General features: G+C 45.8%; 10 non-coding genes across 10 annotated transcripts; all 10 read right to left on the bottom strand.

Moving 5' to 3' along the window:
- Window positions 1-1,377: 1,377 nt before the first annotated feature.
- Window positions 1,378-1,568, bottom strand: LOC130320525 (U2 spliceosomal RNA). Its single transcript, XR_008866403.1, has one exon. It is a non-coding gene; the product is annotated as a U2 spliceosomal RNA (small nuclear RNA).
- A 2,108-nt stretch (window positions 1,569-3,676) lies between these two features.
- LOC130320524 (U2 spliceosomal RNA) lies at window positions 3,677-3,867 on the bottom strand. Its single transcript, XR_008866402.1, has one exon. It is a non-coding gene; the product is annotated as a U2 spliceosomal RNA (small nuclear RNA).
- A 2,098-nt stretch (window positions 3,868-5,965) lies between these two features.
- On the bottom strand, window positions 5,966-6,156 carry LOC130320523 (U2 spliceosomal RNA). The gene has a single exon (XR_008866401.1). It is a non-coding gene; the product is annotated as a U2 spliceosomal RNA (small nuclear RNA).
- A 2,077-nt stretch (window positions 6,157-8,233) lies between these two features.
- On the bottom strand, window positions 8,234-8,424 carry LOC130320522 (U2 spliceosomal RNA). Its single transcript, XR_008866400.1, has one exon. It is a non-coding gene; the product is annotated as a U2 spliceosomal RNA (small nuclear RNA).
- Window positions 8,425-10,518: 2,094 nt separating this feature from the next.
- LOC130320521 (U2 spliceosomal RNA) lies at window positions 10,519-10,709 on the bottom strand. Its single transcript, XR_008866399.1, has one exon. It is a non-coding gene; the product is annotated as a U2 spliceosomal RNA (small nuclear RNA).
- A 2,093-nt stretch (window positions 10,710-12,802) lies between these two features.
- Window positions 12,803-12,993, bottom strand: LOC130320520 (U2 spliceosomal RNA). Its single transcript, XR_008866398.1, has one exon. It is a non-coding gene; the product is annotated as a U2 spliceosomal RNA (small nuclear RNA).
- A 2,088-nt stretch (window positions 12,994-15,081) lies between these two features.
- On the bottom strand, window positions 15,082-15,272 carry LOC130320519 (U2 spliceosomal RNA). Its single transcript, XR_008866397.1, has one exon. It is a non-coding gene; the product is annotated as a U2 spliceosomal RNA (small nuclear RNA).
- Window positions 15,273-17,371: 2,099 nt separating this feature from the next.
- On the bottom strand, window positions 17,372-17,562 carry LOC130320518 (U2 spliceosomal RNA). Its single transcript, XR_008866396.1, has one exon. It is a non-coding gene; the product is annotated as a U2 spliceosomal RNA (small nuclear RNA).
- A 2,080-nt stretch (window positions 17,563-19,642) lies between these two features.
- On the bottom strand, window positions 19,643-19,833 carry LOC130320515 (U2 spliceosomal RNA). Its single transcript, XR_008866394.1, has one exon. It is a non-coding gene; the product is annotated as a U2 spliceosomal RNA (small nuclear RNA).
- A 2,073-nt stretch (window positions 19,834-21,906) lies between these two features.
- Window positions 21,907-22,097, bottom strand: LOC130320514 (U2 spliceosomal RNA). The gene has a single exon (XR_008866393.1). It is a non-coding gene; the product is annotated as a U2 spliceosomal RNA (small nuclear RNA).
- Between the last annotated feature and the right edge of the window lie 1,459 nt (window positions 22,098-23,556).

The following is a 23,556-nucleotide window of genomic DNA, read 5'->3' as shown; positions in this document are numbered from 1 at the left end:
AGCTCCATAGTCACATACACAGCAAAGGAGAGATGTTGTTTACACCTAGTGATGTCAGTGGTATTGAGTGACATCACAGCACAGTGCTAAGGCTCCTGGGCCTGGACACAGCAGCGGCTGCAATATCTCAACGGAGAATACGTTTATATATATGTGTGTGTGTGCGCGTATATATATATATATATATATATATATATATATATTTCTCCGCCGAAATCACTTTTAAACCCATTTCCACCTTTTTTTCCCTTCTCTTCCTCTTACTTTTTTTTCAAGTTTTTTTACGTTTTTCTCCTTTTCGCCTCTTTTCTGGGCGTATTATTCTTCTTTTTCTTCTTTTTTTTCGTCTAATGCATACCCCATCAGTGCAGCAATGCTTATTCAATACCGCCAGCAGATGGAGACACTGGGGGATAATTTTCTAAGGATTTATACTGATTTTTCCTGTCTGAATTTGTCGCACAGAAAGTTGCAGGCCAAATATGTGTGACATTTCTGCGACTTTAGCTTCTAGAGCATTTTTACAACATTATACATAGGTGCTGAATACATAAAAAGCGACTGTTCAGCGACAGACAAGTCGCATCGGCTGAAAGTAGGCCAGAATGTCAGTCCATGTTGGAGCAGGTTTAGATACAGTCTAAAGTATAGATCTCAAAGTCTGTGCACAGAATTTAGCAAGGGCCTCGCACCTTCTGATGCATCAGGTAGGTGCACAATAGCATAGCCTAACCCTCTGTACTTTGGTCTATATTGATGCGGGACATAGACAGCCAGCTGATGACCAATCCATTAGTGCAATGGATGGCTGGAAGCATTTGTCTTTGCCTTTGCAATACCACAGAAGCAATGCATGGTCAATGTACAGCAATGACACACCTGTGTGAACAGCCAGGAGACCCCCCCCCCCCCCCATGTTATGTTACATAGTTACATAGTTAGTACGGTCGAAAAAAGACATATGTCCATCAAGTTCAACCAGGGAATTAAGGGGTAGGGGTGTGGCGCGATATTGGGGAAGGGATGAGATTTTATATTTCTTCATAAGCATTAATCTTATTTTGTCAATTAGGAACATTCAGCACCCACCCGCTATCAAGGCAGCTGCCTATCATGTCATGCCCTACCTGCACAGGTGTGCTGGCTACTCAAATGATCCAATTAAGGAGGCCATTTAGTCAGCAGCAGCAGAAGTCCTGTGCCTGGACGCTCCAACAGGGGCCAGACACAAGCAGAAGCAGAAGCAGCAGAAGCAGCAGCAGCAGCACCACCTTTTGTTTTTTGGCTGCAGCAGCAAGGCCCACAGGGCTGGCTAGCTGGCTAGCCAGCAAGCAGGTAGCAATGAAAGTAGGAATCTTTCTTTTTAACCCTGTAAGGGGGTGGTGCACTGTACCCGAAGATACTGCCATATCGGGTCAATGCATAGGGCGACGGAAGCAAGCTTCGAAATCGGCCCCCGTTCTCAAAAATCCATTTAATATATGGTCCCCAGATAGGGGACGTATCAGATATTAAACTGATAAGAACAGATACTACACTTGATCTTAGCCAAAAGGCCGAGAAGCGATAACCGTGAAAGGGGCGGGCCCAACAAGGTCCCCTTCATGGGCACTATCACTGCTTGCTGTCAGGGAGGCTGCCAGACAATTTTCCATGCACACTCTGGGCTGGGGGGCAGTCAACCACCAGTACACACAGCAGAACCTAAACCCATACCATTATTGCTAAGCAGCAAGACAGGGGCCCATTGCACTCCCACGGGGCCTTTTTAAATGCAATCCATAACCCGGATTTGCCAGGAACCCTTCTTACTCCTCCTACTTGCATGTGACACTGGGCTTAGGATCTGCATAGGAAACACACACACAAGCACACACCTACCTTTGTTGCCTGCAGATGCCTCCTTGGCTGTCCCCAAACGGTATCAAACCAACACCCACGGGAAGCTGTAAGCATAGAGGACATGCCTGCACCCCATTGGACTTACCTGTGTGGGTTAAATCCGGGTTATTTGACAACCTATGGCGGTGATGGTTCTGCTCAGGCAGAGCAGTGCTGATGCTCCTCATAAAGCTGTCGCTGCTGTGAAGGTTCTAGGTGACATCACAAATCCCTATGGTTACATACACAACAAAGCTGGGTTGTTGTTGTTTACACTCTGCAAGGCCTGTGGAAGTGAGTGACATCATAGCACTGTAGTTCTGAGGGTTCTAGATGGATGCAACAATCTCCTGTTGCTTCTATGAAGGCCATAATAGACGACATCACCAAACAGCTCCATAGTCACATACACAGCAAAGGAGAGATGTTGTTTACACCTAGTGATGTCAGTGGTATTGAGTGACATCACAGCACAGTGCTAAGGCTCCTGGGCCTGGACACAGCAGCGGCTGCAATATCTCAACGGAGAATACGTTTATATATATGTGTGTGTGTGCGCGTATATATATATATATATATATATATATATTATATATATATATATATATATATATATATTTCTCCGCCGAAATCACTTTTAAACCCATTTCCACCTTTTTTTCCCTTCTCTTCCTCTTACTTTTTTTTCACGTTTTTTTACGTTTTTCTCCTTTTCGCCTCTTTTCTGGGCGTATTATTCTTCTTTTTCTTCTTTTTTTTCGTCTAATGCATACCCCATCAGTGCAGCAATGCTTATTCAATACCGCCAGCAGATGGAGACACTGGGGGATAATTTTCTAAGGATTTATACTGATTTTTCCTGTCTGAATTTGTCGCACAGAAAGTTGCAGGCCAAATATGTGTGACATTTCTGCGACTTTAGCTTCTAGAGCATTTTTACAACATTATACATAGGTGCTGAATACATAAAAAGCGACTGTTCAGCGACAGACAAGTCGCATCGGCTGAAAGTAGGCCAGAATGTCAGTCCATGTTGGAGCAGGTTTAGATACAGTCTAAAGTATAGATCTCAAAGTCTGTGCACAGAATTTAGCAAGGGCCTCGCACCTTCTGATGCATCAGGTAGGTGCACAATAGCATAGCCTAACCCTCTGTACTTTGGTCTATATTGATGCGGGACATAGACAGCCAGCTGATGACCAATCCATTAGTGCAATGGATGGCTGGAAGCATTTGTCTTTGCCTTTGCAATACCACAGAAGCAATGCATGGTCAATGTACAGCAATGACACACCTGTGTGAACAGCCAGGAGACCCCCCCCCCCCCCCCCCATGTTATGTTACATAGTTACATAGTTAGTACGGTCGAAAAAAGACATATGTCCATCAAGTTCAACCAGGGAATTAAGGGGTAGGGGTGTGGCGCGATATTGGGGAAGGGATGAGATTTTATATTTCTTCATAAGCATTAATCTTATTTTGTCAATTAGGAACATTCAGCACCCACCCGCTATCAAGGCAGCTGCCTATCATGTCATGCCCTACCTGCACAGGTGTGCTGGCTACTCAAATGATCCAATTAAGGAGGCCATTTAGTCAGCAGCAGCAGAAGTCCTGTGCCTGGACGCTCCAACAGGGGCCAGACACAAGCAGAAGCAGAAGCAGCAGAAGCAGCAGCAGCAGCACCACCTTTTGTTTTTTGGCTGCAGCAGCAAGGCCCACAGGGCTGGCTAGCTGGCTAGCCAGCAAGCAGGTAGCAATGAAAGTAGGAATCTTTCTTTTTAACCCTGTAAGGGGGTGGTGCACTGTACCCGAAGATACTGCCATATCGGGTCAATGCATAGGGCGACGGAAGCAAGCTTCGAAATCGGCCCCCGTTCTCAAAAATCCATTTAATATATGGTCCCCAGATAGGGGACGTATCAGATATTAAACTGATAAGAACAGATACTACACTTGATCTTAGCCAAAAGGCCGAGAAGCGATAACCGTGAAAGGGGCGGGCCCAACAAGGTCCCCTTCATGGGCACTATCACTGCTTGCTGTCAGGGAGGCTGCCAGACAATTTTCCATGCACACTCTGGGCTGGGGGGCAGTCAACCACCAGTACACACAGCAGAACCTAAACCCATACCATTATTGCTAAGCAGCAAGACAGGGGCCCATTGCACTCCCACGGGGCCTTTTTAAATGCAATCCATAACCCGGATTTGCCAGGAACCCTTCTTACTCCTCCTACTTGCATGTGACACTGGGCTTAGGATCTGCATAGGAAACACACACACAAGCACACACCTACCTTTGTTGCCTGCAGATGCCTCCTTGGCTGTCCCCAAACGGTATCAAACCAACACCCACGGGAAGCTGTAAGCATAGAGGACATGCCTGCACCCCATTGGACTTACCTGTGTGGGTTAAATCCGGGTTATTTGACAACCTATGGCGGTGATGGTTCTGCTCAGGCAGAGCAGTGCTGATGCTCCTCATAAAGCTGTCGCTGCTGTGAAGGTTCTAGGTGACATCACAAATCCCTATGGTTACATACACAACAAAGCTGGGTTGTTGTTGTTTACACTCTGCAAGGCCTGTGGAAGTGAGTGACATCATAGCACTGTAGTTCTGAGGGTTCTAGATGGATGCAACAATCTCCTGTTGCTTCTATGAAGGCCATAATAGACGACATCACCAAACAGCTCCATAGTCACATACACAGCAAAGGAGAGATGTTGTTTACACCTAGTGATGTCAGTGGTATTGAGTGACATCACAGCACAGTGCTAAGGCTCCTGGGCCTGGACACAGCAGCGGCTGCAATATCTCAACGGAGAATACGTTTATATATATGTGTGTGTGTGCGCGTATATATATATATATATATATATATATATATATATATATATATATATATTTCTCCGCCGAAATCACTTTTAAACCCATTTCCACCTTTTTTTCCCTTCTCTTCCTCTTACTTTTTTTTCAAGTTTTTTTACGTTTTTCTCCTTTTCGCCTCTTTTCTGGGCGTATTATTCTTCTTTTTCTTCTTTTTTTTCGTCTAATGCATACCCCATCAGTGCAGCAATGCTTATTCAATACCGCCAGCAGATGGAGACACTGGGGGATAATTTTCTAAGGATTTATACTGATTTTTCCTGTCTGAATTTGTCGCACAGAAAGTTGCAGGCCAAATATGTGTGACATTTCTGCGACTTTAGCTTCTAGAGCATTTTTACAACATTATACATAGGTGCTGAATACATAAAAAGCGACTGTTCAGCGACAGACAAGTCGCATCGGCTGAAAGTAGGCCAGAATGTCAGTCCATGTTGGAGCAGGTTTAGATACAGTCTAAAGTATAGATCTCAAAGTCTGTGCACAGAATTTAGCAAGGGCCTCGCACCTTCTGATGCATCAGGTAGGTGCACAATAGCATAGCCTAACCCTCTGTACTTTGGTCTATATTGATGCGGGACATAGACAGCCAGCTGATGACCAATCCATTAGTGCAATGGATGGCTGGAAGCATTTGTCTTTGCCTTTGCAATACCACAGAAGCAATGCATGGTCAATGTACAGCAATGACACACCTGTGTGAACAGCCAGGAGACCCCCCCCCCCCCCCCCATGTTATGTTACATAGTTACATAGTTAGTACGGTCGAAAAAAGACATATGTCCATCAAGTTCAACCAGGGAATTAAGGGGTAGGGGTGTGGCGCGATATTGGGGAAGGGATGAGATTTTATATTTCTTCATAAGCATTAATCTTATTTTGTCAATTAGGAACATTCAGCACCCACCCGCTATCAAGGCAGCTGCCTATCATGTCATGCCCTACCTGCACAGGTGTGCTGGCTACTCAAATGATCCAATTAAGGAGGCCATTTAGTCAGCAGCAGCAGAAGTCCTGTGCCTGGACGCTCCAACAGGGGCCAGACACAAGCAGAAGCAGAAGCAGCAGAAGCAGCAGCAGCAGCACCACCTTTTGTTTTTTGGCTGCAGCAGCAAGGCCCACAGGGCTGGCTAGCTGGCTAGCCAGCAAGCAGGTAGCAATGAAAGTAGGAATCTTTCTTTTTAACCCTGTAAGGGGGTGGTGCACTGTACCCGAAGATACTGCCATATCGGGTCAATGCATAGGGCGACGGAAGCAAGCTTCGAAATCGGCCCCCGTTCTCAAAAATCCATTTAATATATGGTCCCCAGATAGGGGACGTATCAGATATTAAACTGATAAGAACAGATACTACACTTGATCTTAGCCAAAAGGCCGAGAAGCGATAACCGTGAAAGGGGCGGGCCCAACAAGGTCCCCTTCATGGGCACTATCACTGCTTGCTGTCAGGGAGGCTGCCAGACAATTTTCCATGCACACTCTGGGCTGGGGGGCAGTCAACCACCAGTACACACAGCAGAACCTAAACCCATACCATTATTGCTAAGCAGCAAGACAGGGGCCCATTGCACTCCCACGGGGCCTTTTTAAATGCAATCCATAACCCGGATTTGCCAGGAACCCTTCTTACTCCTCCTACTTGCATGTGACACTGGGCTTAGGATCTGCATAGGAAACACACACACAAGCACACACCTACCTTTGTTGCCTGCAGATGCCTCCTTGGCTGTCCCCAAACGGTATCAAACCAACACCCACGGGAAGCTGTAAGCATAGAGGACATGCCTGCACCCCATTGGACTTACCTGTGTGGGTTAAATCCGGGTTATTTGACAACCTATGGCGGTGATGGTTCTGCTCAGGCAGAGCAGTGCTGATGCTCCTCATAAAGCTGTCGCTGCTGTGAAGGTTCTAGGTGACATCACAAATCCCTATGGTTACATACACAACAAAGCTGGGTTGTTGTTGTTTACACTCTGCAAGGCCTGTGGAAGTGAGTGACATCATAGCACTGTAGTTCTGAGGGTTCTAGATGGATGCAACAATCTCCTGTTGCTTCTATGAAGGCCATAATAGACGACATCACCAAACAGCTCCATAGTCACATACACAGCAAAGGAGAGATGTTGTTTACACCTAGTGATGTCAGTGGTATTGAGTGACATCACAGCACAGTGCTAAGGCTCCTGGGCCTGGACACAGCAGCGGCTGCAATATCTCAACGGAGAATACGTTTATATATATGTGTGTGTGTGCGCGTATATATATATATATATATATATATATATATTTCTCCGCCGAAATCACTTTTAAACCCATTTCCACCTTTTTTTCCCTTCTCTTCCTCTTACTTTTTTTTCACGTTTTTTTACGTTTTTCTCCTTTTCGCCTCTTTTCTGGGCGTATTATTCTTCTTTTTCTTCTTTTTTTTCGTCTAATGCATACCCCATCAGTGCAGCAATGCTTATTCAATACCGCCAGCAGATGGAGACACTGGGGGATAATTTTCTAAGGATTTATACAGATTTTTCCTGTCTGAATTTGTCGCACAGAAAGTTGCAGGCCAAATATGTGTGACATTTCTGCGACTTTAGCTTCTAGAGCATTTTTACAACATTATACATAGGTGCTGAATAAATAAAAAGTGACTGTTCAGCGACAGACAAGTCGCATCGGCTGAAAGTAGGCCAGAATGTCAGTCCATGTTGGAGCAGGTTTAGATACAGTCTAAAGTATAGATCTCAAAGTCTGTGCACAGAATTTAGCAAGGGCCTCGCACCTTCTGATGCATCAGGTAGGTGCACAATAGCATAGCCTAACCCTCTGTACTTTGGTCTATATTGATGCGGGACATAGACAGCCAGCTGATGACCAATCCATTAGTGCAATGGATGGCTGGAAGCATTTGTCTTTGCCTTTGCAATACCACAGAAGCAATGCATGGTCAATGTACAGCAATGACACACCTGTGTGAACAGCCAGGAGACCCCCCCCCCCCCCATGTTATGTTACATAGTTACATAGTTAGTACGGTCGAAAAAAGACATATGTCCATCAAGTTCAACCAGGGAATTAAGGGGTAGGGGTGTGGCGCGATATTGGGGAAGGGATGAGATTTTATATTTCTTCATAAGCATTAATCTTATTTTGTCAATTAGGAACATTCAGCACCCACCCGCTATCAAGGCAGCTGCCTATCATGTCATGCCCTACCTGCACAGGTGTGCTGGCTACTCAAATGATCCAATTAAGGAGGCCATTTAGTCAGCAGCAGCAGAAGTCCTGTGCCTGGACGCTCCAACAGGGGCCAGACACAAGCAGAAGCAGAAGCAGCAGAAGCAGCAGCAGCAGCACCACCTTTTGTTTTTTGGCTGCAGCAGCAAGGCCCACAGGGCTGGCTAGCTGGCTAGCCAGCAAGCAGGTAGCAATGAAAGTAGGAATCTTTCTTTTTAACCCTGTAAGGGGGTGGTGCACTGTACCCGAAGATACTGCCATATCGGGTCAATGCATAGGGCGACGGAAGCAAGCTTCGAAATCGGCCCCCGTTCTCAAAAATCCATTTAATATATGGTCCCCAGATAGGGGACGTATCAGATATTAAACTGATAAGAACAGATACTACACTTGATCTTAGCCAAAAGGCCGAGAAGCGATAACCGTGAAAGGGGCGGGCCCAACAAGGTCCCCTTCATGGGCACTATCACTGCTTGCTGTCAGGGAGGCTGCCAGACAATTTTCCATGCACACTCTGGGCTGGGGGGCAGTCAACCACCAGTACACACAGCAGAACCTAAACCCATACCATTATTGCTAAGCAGCAAGACAGGGGCCCATTGCACTCCCACGGGGCCTTTTTAAATGCAATCCATAACCCGGATTTGCCAGGAACCCTTCTTACTCCTCCTACTTGCATGTGACACTGGGCTTAGGATCTGCATAGGAAACACACACACAAGCACACACCTACCTTTGTTGCCTGCAGATGCCTCCTTGGCTGTCCCCAAACGGTATCAAACCAACACCCACGGGAAGCTGTAAGCATAGAGGACATGCCTGCACCCCATTGGACTTACCTGTGTGGGTTAAATCCGGGTTATTTGACAACCTATGGCGGTGATGGTTCTGCTCAGGCAGAGCAGTGCTGATGCTCCTCATAAAGCTGTCGCTGCTGTGAAGGTTCTAGGTGACATCACAAATCCCTATGGTTACATACACAACAAAGCTGGGTTGTTGTTGTTTACACTCTGCAAGGCCTGTGGAAGTGAGTGACATCATAGCACTGTAGTTCTGAGGGTTCTAGATGGATGCAACAATCTCCTGTTGCTTCTATGAAGGCCATAATAGACGACATCACCAAACAGCTCCATAGTCACATACACAGCAAAGGAGAGATGTTGTTTACACCTAGTGATGTCAGTGGTATTGAGTGACATCACAGCACAGTGCTAAGGCTCCTGGGCCTGGACACAGCAGCGGCTGCAATATCTCAACGGAGAATACGTTTATATATATGTGTGTGTGTGCGCGTATATATATATATATATATATATATATATATATATATATATATATATTTCTCCGCCGAAATCACTTTTAAACCCATTTCCACCTTTTTTTCCCTTCTCTTCCTCTTACTTTTTTTTCACGTTTTTTTACGTTTTTCTCCTTTTCGCCTCTTTTCTGGGCGTATTATTCTTCTTTTTCTTCTTTTTTTTCGTCTAATGCATACCCCATCAGTGCAGCAATGCTTATTCAATACCGCCAGCAGATGGAGACACTGGGGGATAATTTTCTAAGGATTTATACTGATTTTTCCTGTCTGAATTTGTCGCACAGAAAGTTGCAGGCCAAATATGTGTGACATTTCTGCGACTTTAGCTTCTAGAGCATTTTTACAACATTATACATAGGTGCTGAATACATAAAAAGCGACTGTTCAGCGACAGACAAGTCGCATCGGCTGAAAGTAGGCCAGAATGTCAGTCCATGTTGGAGCAGGTTTAGATACAGTCTAAAGCATAGATCTCAAAGTCTGTGCACAGAATTTAGCAAGGGCCTCGCACCTTCTGATGCATCAGGTAGGTGCACAATAGCATAGCCTAACCCTCTGTACTTTGGTCTATATTGATGCGGGACATAGACAGCCAGCTGATGACCAATCCATTAGTGCAATGGATGGCTGGAAGCATTTGTCTTTGCCTTTGCAATACCACAGAAGCAATGCATGGTCAATGTACAGCAATGACACACCTGTGTGAACAGCCAGGAGACCCCCCCCCCCCCCCATGTTATGTTACATAGTTACATAGTTAGTACGGTCGAAAAAAGACATATGTCCATCAAGTTCAACCAGGGAATTAAGGGGTAGGGGTGTGGCGCGATATTGGGGAAGGGATGAGATTTTATATTTCTTCATAAGCATTAATCTTATTTTGTCAATTAGGAACATTCAGCACCCACCCGCTATCAAGGCAGCTGCCTATCATGTCATGCCCTACCTGCACAGGTGTGCTGGCTACTCAAATGATCCAATTAAGGAGGCCATTTAGTCAGCAGCAGCAGAAGTCCTGTGCCTGGACGCTCCAACAGGGGCCAGACACAAGCAGAAGCAGAAGCAGCAGAAGCAGCAGCAGCAGCACCACCTTTTGTTTTTTGGCTGCAGCAGCAAGGCCCACAGGGCTGGCTAGCTGGCTAGCCAGCAAGCAGGTAGCAATGAAAGTAGGAATCTTTCTTTTTAACCCTGTAAGGGGGTGGTGCACTGTACCCGAAGATACTGCCATATCGGGTCAATGCATAGGGCGACGGAAGCAAGCTTCGAAATCGGCCCCCGTTCTCAAAAATCCATTTAATATATGGTCCCCAGATAGGGGACGTATCAGATATTAAACTGATAAGAACAGATACTACACTTGATCTTAGCCAAAAGGCCGAGAAGCGATAACCGTGAAAGGGGCGGGCCCAACAAGGTCCCCTTCATGGGCACTATCACTGCTTGCTGTCAGGGAGGCTGCCAGACAATTTTCCATGCACACTCTGGGCTGGGGGGCAGTCAACCACCAGTACACACAGCAGAACCTAAACCCATACCATTATTGCTAAGCAGCAAGACAGGGGCCCATTGCACTCCCACGGGGCCTTTTTAAATGCAATCCATAACCCGGATTTGCCAGGAACCCTTCTTACTCCTCCTACTTGCATGTGACACTGGGCTTAGGATCTGCATAGGAAACACACACACAAGCACACACCTACCTTTGTTGCCTGCAGATGCCTCCTTGGCTGTCCCCAAACGGTATCAAACCAACACCCACGGGAAGCTGTAAGCATAGAGGACATGCCTGCACCCCATTGGACTTACCTGTGTGGGTTAAATCCGGGTTATTTGACAACCTATGGCGGTGATGGTTCTGCTCAGGCAGAGCAGTGCTGATGCTCCTCATAAAGCTGTCGCTGCTGTGAAGGTTCTAGGTGACATCACAAATCCCTATGGTTACATACACAACAAAGCTGGGTTGTTGTTGTTTACACTCTGCAAGGCCTGTGGAAGTGAGTGACATCATAGCACTGTAGTTCTGAGGGTTCTAGATGGATGCAACAATCTCCTGTTGCTTCTATGAAGGCCATAATAGACGACATCACCAAACAGCTCCATAGTCACATACACAGCAAAGGAGAGATGTTGTTTACACCTAGTGATGTCAGTGGTATTGAGTGACATCACAGCACAGTGCTAAGGCTCCTGGGCCTGGACACAGCAGCGGCTGCAATATCTCAACGGAGAATACGTTTATATATATGTGTGTGTGTGCGCGTATATATATATATATATATATATATATATATATATATATATATATTTCTCCGCCGAAATCACTTTTAAACCCATTTCCACCTTTTTTTCCCTTCTCTTCCTCTTACTTTTTTTTCACGTTTTTTTACGTTTTTCTCCTTTTCGCCTCTTTTCTGGGCGTATTATTCTTCTTTTTCTTCTTTTTTTTCGTCTAATGCATACCCCATCAGTGCAGCAATGCTTATTCAATACCGCCAGCAGATGGAGACACTGGGGGATAATTTTCTAAGGATTTATACTGATTTTTCCTGTCTGAATTTGTCGCACAGAAAGTTGCAGGCCAAATATGTGTGACATTTCTGCGACTTTAGCTTCTAGAGCATTTTTACAACATTATACATAGGTGCTGAATACATAAAAAGCGACTGTTCAGCGACAGACAAGTCGCATCGGCTGAAAGTAGGCCAGAATGTCAGTCCATGTTGGAGCAGGTTTAGATACAGTCTAAAGTATAGATCTCAAAGTCTGTGCACAGAATTTAGCAAGGGCCTCGCACCTTCTGATGCATCAGGTAGGTGCACAATAGCATAGCCTAACCCTCTGTACTTTGGTCTATATTGATGCGGGACATAGACAGCCAGCTGATGACCAATCCATTAGTGCAATGGATGGCTGGAAGCATTTGTCTTTGCCTTTGCAATACCACAGAAGCAATGCATGGTCAATGTACAGCAATGACACACCTGTGTGAACAGCCAGGAGACCCCCCCCCCCCCCCCATGTTATGTTACATAGTTACATAGTTAGTACGGTCGAAAAAAGACATATGTCCATCAAGTTCAACCAGGGAATTAAGGGGTAGGGGTGTGGCGCGATATTGGGGAAGGGATGAGATTTTATATTTCTTCATAAGCATTAATCTTATTTTGTCAATTAGGAACATTCAGCACCCACCCGCTATCAAGGCAGCTGCCTATCATGTCATGCCCTACCTGCACAGGTGTGCTGGCTACTCAAATGATCCAATTAAGGAGGCCATTTAGTCAGCAGCAGCAGAAGTCCTGTGCCTGGACGCTCCAACAGCGGCCAGACACAAGCAGAAGCAGAAGCAGCAGAAGCAGCAGCAGCAGCACCACCTTTTGTTTTTTGGCTGCAGCAGCAAGGCCCACAGGGCTGGCTAGCTGGCTAGCCAGCAAGCAGGTAGCAATGAAAGTAGGAATCTTTCTTTTTAACCCTGTAAGGGGGTGGTGCACTGTACCCGAAGATACTGCCATATCGGGTCAATGCATAGGGCGACGGAAGCAAGCTTCGAAATCGGCCCCCGTTCTCAAAAATCCATTTAATATATGGTCCCCAGATAGGGGACGTATCAGATATTAAACTGATAAGAACAGATACTACACTTGATCTTAGCCAAAAGGCCGAGAAGCGATAACCGTGAAAGGGGCGGGCCCAACAAGGTCCCCTTCATGGGCACTATCACTGCTTGCTGTCAGGGAGGCTGCCAGACAATTTTCCATGCACACTCTGGGCTGGGGGGCAGTCAACCACCAGTACACACAGCAGAACCTAAACCCATACCATTATTGCTAAGCAGCAAGACAGGGGCCCATTGCACTCCCACGGGGCCTTTTTAAATGCAATCCATAACCCGGATTTGCCAGGAACCCTTCTTACTCCTCCTACTTGCATGTGACACTGGGCTTAGGATCTGCATAGGAAACACACACACAAGCACACACCTACCTTTGTTGCCTGCAGATGCCTCCTTGGCTGTCCCCAAACGGTATCAAACCAACACCCACGGGAAGCTGTAAGCATAGAGGACATGCCTGCACCCCATTGGACTTACCTGTGTGGGTTAAATCCGGGTTATTTGACAACCTATGGCGGTGATGGTTCTGCTCAGGCAGAGCAGTGCTGATGCTCCTCATAAAGCTGTCGCTGCTGTGAAGGTTCTAGGTGACATCACAAATCCCTATGGTTACATACACAACAAAGCTGGGTTGTTGTTGTTTACACTCTGCAAGGCCTGTGGAAGTGAGTGACATCATAGCACTGTAGTTCTGAGGGTTCTAGATGGATGCAACAATCTCCTGTTGCTTCTATGAAGGCCATAATAGACGACATCACCAAACAGCTCCATAGTCACATACACAGCAAAGGAGAGATGTTGTTTACACCTAGTGATGTCAGTGGTATTGAGTGACATCACAGCACAGTGCTAAGGCTCCTGGGCCTGGACACAGCAGCGGCTGCAATATCTCAACGGAGAATACGTTTATATATATGTGTGTGTGTGCGCGTATATATATATATATATATATATATATATATATATATATATTTCTCCGCCGAAATCACTTTTAAACCCATTTCCACCTTTTTTTCCCTTCTCTTCCTCTTACTTTTTTTTCACGTTTTTTTACGTTTTTCTCCTTTTCGCCTCTTTTCTGGGCGTATTATTCTTCTTTTTCTTCTTTTTTTTCGTCTAATGCATACCCCATCAGTGCAGCAATGCTTATTCAATACCGCCAGCAGATGGAGACACTGGGGGATAATTTTCTAAGGATTTATACTGATTTTTCCTGTCTGAATTTGTCGCACAGAAAGTTGCAGGCCAAATATGTGTGACATTTCTGCGACTTTAGCTTCTAGAGCATTTTTACAACATTATACATAGGTGCTGAATACATAAAAAGCGACTGTTCAGCGACAGACAAGTCGCATCGGCTGAAAGTAGGCCAGAATGTCAGTCCATGTTGGAGCAGGTTTAGATACAGTCTAAAGTATAGATCTCAAAGTCTGTGCACAGAATTTAGCAAGGGCCTCGCACCTTCTGATGCATCAGGTAGGTGCACAATAGCATAGCCTAACCCTCTGTACTTTGGTCTATATTGATGCGGGACATAGACAGCCAGCTGATGACCAATCCATTAGTGCAATGGATGGCTGGAAGCATTTGTCTTTGCCTTTGCAATACCACAGAAGCAATGCATGGTCAATGTACAGCAATGACACACCTGTGTGAACAGCCAGGAGACCCCCCCCCCCCCCCATGTTATGTTACATAGTTACATAGTTAGTACGGTCGAAAAAAGACATATGTCCATCAAGTTCAACCAGGGAATTAAGGGGTAGGGGTGTGGCGCGATATTGGGGAAGGGATGAGATTTTATATTTCTTCATAAGCATTAATCTTATTTTGTCAATTAGGAACATTCAGCACCCACCCGCTATCAAGGCAGCTGCCTATCATGTCATGCCCTACCTGCACAGGTGTGCTGGCTACTCAAATGATCCAATTAAGGAGGCCATTTAGTCAGCAGCAGCAGAAGTCCTGTGCCTGGACGCTCCAACAGGGGCCAGACACAAGCAGAAGCAGAAGCAGCAGAAGCAGCAGCAGCAGCACCACCTTTTGTTTTTTGGCTGCAGCAGCAAGGCCCACAGGGCTGGCTAGCTGGCTAGCCAGCAAGCAGGTAGCAATGAAAGTAGGAATCTTTCTTTTTAACCCTGTAAGGGGGTGGTGCACTGTACCCGAAGATACTGCCATATCGGGTCAATGCATAGGGCGACGGAAGCAAGCTTCGAAATCGGCCCCCGTTCTCAAAAATCCATTTAATATATGGTCCCCAGATAGGGGACGTATCAGATATTAAACTGATAAGAACAGATACTACACTTGATCTTAGCCAAAAGGCCGAGAAGCGATAACCGTGAAAGGGGCGGGCCCAACAAGGTCCCCTTCATGGGCACTATCACTGCTTGCTGTCAGGGAGGCTGCCAGACAATTTTCCATGCACACTCTGGGCTGGGGGGCAGTCAACCACCAGTACACACAGCAGAACCTAAACCCATACCATTATTGCTAAGCAGCAAGACAGGGGCCCATTGCACTCCCACGGGGCCTTTTTAAATGCAATCCATAACCCGGATTTGCCAGGAACCCTTCTTACTCCTCCTACTTGCATGTGACACTGGGCTTAGGATCTGCATAGGAAACACACACACAAGCACACACCTACCTTTGTTGCCTGCAGATGCCTCCTTGGCTGTCCCCAAACGGTATCAAACCAACACCCACGGGAAGCTGTAAGCATAGAGGACATGCCTGCACCCCATTGGACTTACCTGTGTGGGTTAAATCCGGGTTATTTGACAACCTATGGCGGTGATGGTTCTGCTCAGGCAGAGCAGTGCTGATGCTCCTCATAAAGCTGTCGCTGCTGTGAAGGTTCTAGGTGACATCACAAATCCCTATGGTTACATACACAACAAAGCTGGGTTGTTGTTGTTTACACTCTGCAAGGCCTGTGGAAGTGAGTGACATCATAGCACTGTAGTTCTGAGGGTTCTAGATGGATGCAACAATCTCCTGTTGCTTCTATGAAGGCCATAATAGACGACATCACCAAACAGCTCCATAGTCACATACACAGCAAAGGAGAGATGTTGTTTACACCTAGTGATGTCAGTGGTATTGAGTGACATCACAGCACAGTGCTAAGGCTCCTGGGCCTGGACACAGCAGCGGCTGCAATATCTCAACGGAGAATACGTTTATATATATGTGTGTGTGTGCGCGTATATATATATATATATATATATATATATATATATATATATATATATATTTCTCCGCCGAAATCACTTTTAAACCCATTTCCACCTTTTTTTCCCTTCTCTTCCTCTTACTTTTTTTTCACGTTTTTTTACGTTTTTCTCCTTTTCGCCTCTTTTCTGGGCGTATTATTCTTCTTTTTCTTCTTTTTTTTCGTCTAATGCATACCCCATCAGTGCAGCAATGCTTATTCAATACCGCCAGCAGATGGAGACACTGGGGGATAATTTTGTAAGGATTTATACTGATTTTTCCTGTCTGAATTTGTCGCACAGAAAGTTGCAGGCCAAATATGTGTGACATTTCTGCGACTTTAGCTTCTAGAGCATTTTTACAACATTATACATAGGTGCTGAATACATAAAAAGCGACTGTTCAGCGACAGACAAGTCGCATCGGCTGAAAGTAGGCCAGAATGTCAGTCCATGTTGGAGCAGGTTTAGATACAGTCTAAAGTATAGATCTCAAAGTCTGTGCACAGAATTTAGCAAGGGCCTCGCACCTTCTGATGCATCAGGTAGGTGCACAATAGCATAGCCTAACCCTCTGTACTTTGGTCTATATTGATGCGGGACATAGACAGCCAGCTGATGACCAATCCATTAGTGCAATGGATGGCTGGAAGCATTTGTCTTTGCCTTTGCAATACCACAGAAGCAATGCATGGTCAATGTACAGCAATGACACACCTGTGTGAACAGCCAGGAGACCCCCCCCCCCCCCCCCCATGTTATGTTACATAGTTACATAGTTAGTACGGTCGAAAAAAGACATATGTCCATCAAGTTCAACCAGGGAATTAAGGGGTAGGGGTGTGGCGCGATATTGGGGAAGGGATGAGATTTTATATTTCTTCATAAGCATTAATCTTATTTTGTCAATTAGGAACATTCAGCACCCACCCGCTATCAAGGCAGCTGCCTATCATGTCATGCCCTACCTGCACAGGTGTGCTGGCTACTCAAATGATCCAATTAAGGAGGCCATTTAGTCAGCAGCAGCAGAAGTCCTGTGCCTGGACGCTCCAACAGGGGCCAGACACAAGCAGAAGCAGAAGCAGCAGAAGCAGCAGCAGCAGCACCACCTTTTGTTTTTTGGCTGCAGCAGCAAGGCCCACAGGGCTGGCTAGCTGGCTAGCCAGCAAGCAGGTAGCAATGAAAGTAGGAATCTTTCTTTTTAACCCTGTAAGGGGGTGGTGCACTGTACCCGAAGATACTGCCATATCGGGTCAATGCATAGGGCGACGGAAGCAAGCTTCGAAATCGGCCCCCGTTCTCAAAAATCCATTTAATATATGGTCCCCAGATAGGGGACGTATCAGATATTAAACTGATAAGAACAGATACTACACTTGATCTTAGCCAAAAGGCCGAGAAGCGATAACCGTGAAAGGGGCGGGCCCAACAAGGTCCCCTTCATGGGCACTATCACTGCTTGCTGTCAGGGAGGCTGCCAGACAATTTTCCATGCACACTCTGGGCTGGGGGGCAGTCAACCACCAGTACACACAGCAGAACCTAAACCCATACCATTATTGCTAAGCAGCAAGACAGGGGCCCATTGCACTCCCACGGGGCCTTTTTAAATGCAATCCATAACCCGGATTTGCCAGGAACCCTTCTTACTCCTCCTACTTGCATGTGACACTGGGCTTAGGATCTGCATAGGAAACACACACACAAGCACACACCTACCTTTGTTGCCTGCAGATGCCTCCTTGGCTGTCCCCAAACGGTATCAAACCAACACCCACGGGAAGCTGTAAGCATAGAGGACATGCCTGCACCCCATTGGACTTACCTGTGTGGGTTAAATCCGGGTTATTTGACAACCTATGGCGGTGATGGTTCTGCTCAGGCAGAGCAGTGCTGATGCTCCTCATAAAGCTGTCGCTGCTGTGAAGGTTCTAGGTGACATCACAAATCCCTATGGTTACATACACAACAAAGCTGGGTTGTTGTTGTTTACACTCTGCAAGGCCTGTGGAAGTGAGTGACATCATAGCACTGTAGTTCTGAGGGTTCTAGATGGATGCAACAATCTCCTGTTGCTTCTATGAAGGCCATAATAGACGACATCACCAAACAGCTCCATAGTCACATACACAGCAAAGGAGAGATGTTGTTTACACCTAGTGATGTCAGTGGTATTGAGTGACATCACAGCACAGTGCTAAGGCTCCTGGGCCTGGACACAGCAGCGGCTGCAATATCTCAACGGAGAATACGTTTATATATATGTGTGTGTGTGCGCGTATATATATATATATATATATATATATATATATATATATATATTTCTCCGCCGAAATCACTTTTAAACAAATTTCCACCTTTTTTTCCCTTCTCTTCCTCTTACTTTTTTTTCACGTTTGTTTACGTTTTTCTCCTTTTCGCCTCTTTTCTGGGCGTATTATTCTTCTTTTTCTTCTTTTTTTTCGTCTAATGCATACCCCATCAGTGCAGCAATGCTTATTCAATACCGCCAGCAGATGGAGACACTGGGGGATAATTTTCTAAGGATTTATACTGATTTTTCCTGTCTGAATTTGTCGCACAGAAAGTTGCAGGCCAAATATGTGTGACATTTCTGCGACTTTAGCTTCTAGAGCATTTTTACAACATTATACATAGGTGCTGAATACATAAAAAGCGACTGTTCAGCGACAGACAAGTCGCATCGGCTGAAAGTAGGCCAGAATGTCAGTCCATGTTGGAGCAGGTTTAGATACAGTCTAAAGTATAGATCTCAAAGTCTGTGCACAGAATTTAGCAAGGGCCTCGCACCTTCTGATGCATCAGGTAGGTGCACAATAGCATAGCCTAACCCTCTGTACTTTGGTCTATATTGATGCGGGACATAGACAGCCAGCTGATGACCAATCCATTAGTGCAATGGATGGCTGGAAGCATTTGTCTTTGCCTTTGCAATACCACAGAAGCAATGCATGGTCAATGTACAGCAATGACACACCTGTGTGAACAGCCAGGAGACCCCCCCCCCCCCCATGTTATGTTACATAGTTACATAGTTAGTACGGTCGAAAAAAGACATATGTCCATCAAGTTCAACCAGGGAATTAAGGGGTAGGGGTGTGGCGCGATATTGGGGAAGGGATGAGATTTTATATTTCTTCATAAGCATTAATCTTATTTTGTCAATTAGGAACATTCAGCACCCACCCGCTATCAAGGCAGCTGCCTATCATGTCATGCCCTACCTGCACAGGTGTGCTGGCTACTCAAATGATCCAATTAAGGAGGCCATTTAGTAAGCAGCAGCAGAAGTCCTGTGCCTGGACGCTCCAACAGGGGCCAGACACAAGCAGAAGCAGAAGCAGCAGCAGCAGCACCACCTTTTGTTTTTTGGCTGCAGCAGCAAGGCCCACAGGGCTGGCTAGCTGGCTAGCCAGCAAGCAGGTAGCAATGAAAGTAGGAATCTTTCTTTTTAACCCTGTAAGGGGGTGGTGCACTGTACCCGAAGATACTGCCATATCGGGTCAATGCATAGGGCGACGGAAGCAAGCTTCGAAATCGGCCCCCGTTCTCAAAAATCCATTTAATATATGGTCCCCAGATAGGGGACGTATCAGATATTAAACTGATAAGAACAGATACTACACTTGATCTTAGCCAAAAGGCCGAGAAGCGATAACCGTGAAAGGGGCGGGCCCAACAAGGTCCCCTTCATGGGCACTATCACTGCTTGCTGTCAGGGAGGCTGCCAGACAATTTTCCATGCACACTCTGTGCTGGGGGGCAGTCAACCACCAGTACACACAGCAGAACCTAAACCCATACCATTATTGCTAAGCAGCAAGACAGGGGCCCATTGCACTCCCACGGGGCCTTTTTAAATGCAATCCATAACCCGGATTTGCCAGGAACCCTTCTTACTCCTCCTACTTGCATGTGACACTGGGCTTAGGATCTGCATAGGAAACACACACACAAGCACACACCTACCTTTGTTGCCTGCAGATGCCTCCTTGGCTGTCCCCAAACGGTATCAAACCAACACCCACGGGAAGCTGTAAGCATAGAGGACATGCCTGCACCCCATTGGACTTACCTGTGTGGGTTAAATCCGGGTTATTTGACAACCTATGGCGGTGATGGTTCTGCTCAGGCAGAGCAGTGCTGATGCTCCTCATAAAGCTGTCGCTGCTGTGAAGGTTCTAGGTGACATCACAAATCCCTATGGTTACATACACAACAAAGCTGGGTTGTTGTTGTTTACACTCTGCAAGGCCTGTGGAAGTGAGTGACATCATAGCACTGTAGTTCTGAGGGTTCTAGATGGATGCAACAATCTCCTGTTGCTTCTATGAAGGCCATAATAGACGACATCACCAAACAGCTCCATAGTCACATACACAGCAAAGGAGAGATGTTGTTTACACCTAGTGATGTCAGTGGTATTGAGTGACATCACAGCACAGTGCTAAGGCTCCTGGGCCTGGACACAGCAGCGGCTGCAATATCTCAACGGAGAATACGTTTATATATATGTGTGTGTGTGCGCGTATATATATATATATATATATATATATATATATATATATATTTCTCCGCCGAAATCACTTTTAAACCCATTTCCACCTTTTTTTCCCTTCTCTTCCTCTTACTTTTTTTTCACGTTTTTTTACGTTTTTCTCCTTTTCGCCTCTTTTCTGGGCGTATTATTCTTCTTTTTCTTCTTTTTTTTTGTCTAATGCATACCCCATCAGTGCAGCAATGCTTATTCAATACCGCCAGCAGATGGAGACACTGGGGGATAATTTTCTAAGGATTTATACTGATTTTTCCTGTCTGAATTTGTCGCACAGAAAGTTGCAGGCCAAATATGTGTGACATTTCTGCGACTTTAGCTTCTAGAGCATTTTTACAACATTATACATAGGTGCTGAATACATAAAAAGCGACTGTTCAGCGACAGACAAGTCGCATCGGCTGAAAGTAGGCCAGAATGTCAGTCCATGTTGGAGCAGGTTTAGATACAGTCTAAAGTATAGATCTCAAAGTCTGTGCACAGAATTTAGCAAGGGCCTCGCACCTTCTGATGCATCAGGTAGGTGCACAATAGCATAGCCTAACCCTCTGTACTTTGGTCTATATTGATGCGGGACATAGACAGCCAGCTGATGACCAATCCATTAGTGCAATGGATGGCTGGAAGCATTTGTCTTTGCCTTTGCAATACCACAGAAGCAATGCATGGTCAATGTACAGCAATGACACACCTGTGTGAACAGCCAGGAGACCCCCCCCCCCCATGTTATGTTACATAGTTACATAGTTAGTACGGTCGAAAAAAGACATATGTCCATCAAGTTCAACCAGGGAATTAAGGGGTAGGGGTGTGGCGCGATATTGGGGAAGGGATGAGATTTTATATTTCTTCATAAGCATTAATCTTATTTTGTCAATTAGGAACATTCAGCACCCACCCGCTATCAAGGCAGCTGCCTATCATGTCATGCCCTACCTGCACAGGTGTGCTGGCTACTCAAATGATCCAATTAAGGAGGCCATTTAGTCAGCAGCAGCAGAAGTCCTGTGCCTGGACGCTCCAACAGGGGCCAGACACAAGCAGAAGCAGCAGAAGCAGCAGCACCACCTTTTGTTTTTTGGCTGCAGCAGCAAGGCCCACAGGGCTGGCTAGCTGGCTAGCCAGCAAGCAGGTAGCAATGAAAGTAGGAATCTTTCTTTTTAACCCTGTAAGGGGGTGGTGCACTGTACCCGAAGATACTGCCATATCGGGTCAATGCATAGGGCGACGGAAGCAAGCTTCGAAATCGGCCCCCGTTCTCAAAAATCCATTTAATATATGGTCCCCAGATAGGGGACGTATCAGATATTAAACTGATAAGAACAGATACTACACTTGATCTTAGCCAAAAGGCCGAGAAGCGATAACCGTGAAAGGGGCGGGCCCAACAAGGTCCCCTTCATGGGCACTATCACTGCTTGCTGTCAGGGAGGCTGCCAGACAATTTTCCATGCACACTCTGGGCTGGGGGGCAGTCAACCACCAGTACACACAGCAGAACCTAAACCCATACCATTATTGCTAAGCAGCAAGACAGGGGCCCATTGCACTCCCACGGGGCCTTTTTAAATGCAATCCATAACCCGGATTTGCCAGGAACCCTTCTTACTCCTCCTACTTGCATGTGACACTGGGCTTAGGATCTGCATAGGAAACACACACACAAGCACACACCTACCTTTGTTGCCTGCAGATGCCTCCTTGGCTGTCCCCAAACGGTATCAAACCAACACCCACGGGAAGCTGTAAGCATAGAGGACATGCCTGCACCCCATTGGACTTACCTGTGTGGGTTAAATCCGGGTTATTTGACAACCTATGGCGGTGATGGTTCTGCTCAGGCAGAGCAGTGCTGATGCTCCTCATAAAGCTGTCGCTGCTGTGAAGGTTCTAGGTGACATCACAAATCCCTATGGTTACATACACAACAAAGCTGGGTTGTTGTTGTTTACACTCTGCAAGGCCTGTGGAAGTGAGTGACATCATAGCACTGTAGTTCTGAGGGTTCTAGATGGATGCAACAATCTCCTGTTGCTTCTATGAAGGCCATAATAGACGACATCACCAAACAGCTCCATAGTCACATACACAGCAAAGGAGAGATGTTGTTTACACCTAGTGATGTCAGTGGTATTGAGTGACATCACAGCACAGTGCTAAGGCTCCTGGGCCTGGACACAGCAGCGGCTGCAATATCTCAACGGAGAATACGTTTATATATATGTGTGTGTGTGCGCGTATATATATATATATATATATATATATATATATATATATATATATTTCTCCGCCGAAATCACTTTTAAACCCATTTCCACCTTTTTTTCCCTTCTCTTCCTCTTACTTTTTTTTCACGTTTTTTTACGTTTTTCTCCTTTTCGCCTCTTTTCTGGGCGTATTATTCTTCTTTTTCTTCTTTTTTTTCGTCTAATGCATACCCCATCAGTGCAGCAATGCTTATTCAATACCGCCAGCAGATGGAGACACTGGGGGATAATTTTCTAAGGATTTATACTGATTTTTCCTGTCTGAATTTGTCGCACAGAAAGTTGCAGGCCAAATATGTGTGACATTTCTGCGACTTTAGCTTCTAGAGCATTTTTACAACATTATACATAGGTGCTGAATACATAAAAAGCGACTGTTCAGCGACAGACAAGTCGCATCGGCTGAAAGTAGGCCAGAATGTCAGTCCATGTTGGAGCAGGTTTAGATACAGTCTAAAGTATAGATCTCAAAGTCTGTGCACAGAATTTAGCAAGGGCCTCGCACCTTCTGATGCATCAGGTAGGTGCACAATAGCATAGCCTAACCCTCTGTACTT

Source organism: Hyla sarda, unplaced genomic scaffold (genome assembly GCF_029499605.1).
Source record: "Hyla sarda isolate aHylSar1 unplaced genomic scaffold, aHylSar1.hap1 scaffold_220, whole genome shotgun sequence".
NCBI lineage: Eukaryota > Metazoa > Chordata > Amphibia > Anura > Hylidae > Hyla > Hyla sarda.
The sequence above is the reverse complement of the archived record's forward strand: the minus strand, read 5'-3'. Positions and strand labels throughout refer to the sequence as shown.